Source organism: Phoca vitulina, unplaced genomic scaffold (assembly GCF_004348235.1).
Source record: "Phoca vitulina isolate PV1807 unplaced genomic scaffold, GSC_HSeal_1.0 scaffold3, whole genome shotgun sequence".
Lineage (NCBI taxonomy): Eukaryota > Metazoa > Chordata > Mammalia > Carnivora > Phocidae > Phoca > Phoca vitulina.
This window is the reverse complement of record NW_022589706.1, coordinates 19,752,110-19,755,035: the sequence shown is the minus strand read 5'-3', so window position 1 is coordinate 19,755,035 and position 2,926 is coordinate 19,752,110. Positions and strand designations below refer to the sequence as shown.

At 39.4% G+C, this 2,926-nt stretch overlaps 1 pseudogene; it reads right to left on the bottom strand.

Annotated features, from left to right (window-relative positions):
* Window positions 1–1,883: 1,883 nt before the first annotated feature.
* Window positions 1,884–2,404, bottom strand: LOC116628841 (annotated as a pseudogene).
* Window positions 2,405–2,926: the final 522 nt, after the last annotated feature.

Sequence of the window (2,926 nt, the reverse complement as noted above, 5' to 3'; positions counted from 1 at the left end):
GAAAAGAGAACCCCAAAATGGACCCTCAACTCTATGGTCAACTAATCTTCAACAAAACAGGAAAGAATATCCAATGGAAAAAAAGACAGTGTCTTCAATAAATGGTGCTGGGAAAATTGGACAGCCACATGCAGGAGAATGAAACTGGACCATTCTCTTACACCATACACAATTATAAACTCAAAATTGATGAAAGACCTAAATGTGAGACAGGAATCCATCAAAATCCTAGAGGAGAACACAGGCAATAACCTATTCGACCTTGGCCACAGCAAATTCTGCCAAGACACGTCTCTAAAGGCAAGGGAACCAAAAGCAAAAATGAACTATTGGGGCTTCACCAAGATAAAAAGCTTCAGCACAACAAAGGAAACTGTCAACAAACTAAAAGGAATGGAATGGGAGAAGATATTTGCAAATGACATATCAGATAAAGGACTGGTATACAAGATCTATAAAGAATTTATCAAACTCAACACCCAAAAAACAAATAACCCAATCAAGAAATGGGCAGAAGACATGAACAGATTATTTGTCCAAAGAAGACCTACAAATGGCCAACAGACATATGAAAAAATGCTCCACATCACTTGTCATCAGGGAAATGCAAATCAAAACCACAATGAGATACCACCTTACACCAGTCAGAATGGCTAAATTAACAAGACAGGAAACAACAAATGTTGGCCAGGATGCAGAGAAAGGTGAACCTTCTTATACTGTTGGTAGGAATGTAAGCTTGTACAGCCACTCTGGAATACAGTATGGAGGTTCCTCAAGAAATTAAAAATGGAGATACCCTATGACCCAGCAATTGCACTACTGGGTATTTACCCCAAAGATACAGATGTAGTGAAAAGAAGGGGCACATGCACCCCAATATTCAAGGCAGCAATGTCCACAATAGCCAACCTTTGGAAGGAGTCGAGATGTCCTTCAACAGATAAATGGATAAAGAAGATGTGGTTCATATATACAATGAAATATTACTCAGCCATCAGAAAGGATGAATACCTACCATTTGCATCGACGTGGATGGAGCTGGAGGGTATTAGGCTAAGCGAATTAAGTCAAGCAGAGAACGACATTTATTATATGGTTTCACTCATATGTGGAATATAAGAAACAGCACAGAGGATCATAGGGGAGGGAGGAAAAACTGAATGGGAAAAAATCAGAGAAGGAGACAAACCATGAGAAACTCTTCACTCTGGGAAACAAGCTGAGGGTTGCGGAAGGGGAGATGGTTGGATGGATGGGGTAACTGGGTGATGGGCATATGGAGGGCACGTGATGTGATAAGCACTGGGTATTATACATAACTGATGAATCATTGAATACTACATCAGAAACTAATGATGTAGTATATGTTGGCTAATTGAATTTAAATAAAAATAAATAAATAAATGAAAATTTAAAAAATAAAAATAAAAACTATATTAAAAGACTAACCTTACCCCAAAACAATGAATATACAAGGAAGTTCTAGAGAGAAAAAAGGAAATATGTAAAATAAACATCTAGAGAGAGTGATATATTTAGAAAATAGGCAAAGTGAATACTAGGTCCAAATATTTGTAATTCTCAGAGAAGAAAATTGAAAAAGTAATGGAATAGAACATATTCTTAGGTATAGAACTCAATACAATTTTTTTTTTTTCCTAGGCAAATAACTTTATTAACCTTGTTTCAAACTTTATTCCCAGGCTTCTTCAGGTTAATTAGCTGTAAAGAATGAATAGTGTATAAGGAAAAACTGAAAAGAGCTGCAGTGTCCAAGGGGCATGGGCTTAAAAATATTAGAGATCTAGATTTTATCAGATTCATGAACAAAATTTTAAAAAGCAGTCATAATATAAAATAGCAGCCCCCAGTAAACTTCTTCAAGTTTTATCTTCTTCAGAAGTTGACTCAATTCGGTTTGCTTCATTCTTGGAAGCTTCATCAAAATTCTCCACAAGATCTGGAACTTCATCATCATCCTCCTCTCCGGTAGCAAGTGGTGCTTTTCCATCCACAGATTGTTTGGGCAGAGCTTCAGCCAGTCTTCTTAAACTAGTCAGACTGTCTGCTCCAAGTTGGTTTAAGATACTGGGAAGCATTTCTGTCAGCTGCTTTGTCCCAGCGAGGCCTGGAATGGTGGAAGTGTTCGGGCAAGCCACGCCTGAACTTTGGGGTTGTTAAAGTGGAGCACTGTTCCTTGGTTTGTGAACATATTCATTTCTTCAATACCAGAGATATTGTTTACCCCTAACTTCTTTAAGGAGAACTGAAGTTTTTTATCATCTGCTGTAGCCGTTCTATGAACCACCTTCTTCTTTCGGCGAGCAGTTCCTTTCCCACCAATGCGCACTTGTGCTTGCAGTTTGGCGAGTTTCTCCTGGTTCATGATAGTTTCTTTCATCTTGGAGCGGAAATGGGACCTCGTGGGGGAATAGGGTTGGCGCTCAGGGGGTCTTGGGCGGACCAGCTGAGATTAGGTGCACACACGCGGGGACGCAAGATCGAACTCAATACAATTTTTAACAAATAAAATAAGGCTAGGGGCACCTGAGTGGCTCAGTTGGTTAAGTGGCTGTCTTCAGCTCAGGTCATGATCCCAGGACCCTGGGATGGAGCCCCGCATCGGGCTCCCTGCTGAGCAGGGAGCCTGCTTCTCCTCTGCCTGCCATTCCCCCTGCTTGTACTTGCTCTCTGGCTCTCTGTGTGTCAAATAAATAAATAAATAAATAAATATCTAAAAAATAAAAAATAAAATAAGGCTCGAACTTATGTTTTGAGGGACAGCACAGTATGACTGTGAAAATGTCTTTGAATGGTCCTCATCTGCATACACACCTCTAATCTAGGAAAAGTTTTGAGAGCATTTCTCATTGAGTTTTTTTTTGTTTTTTTACCTCCCCTTCTACATGACAGCATTTTTAGG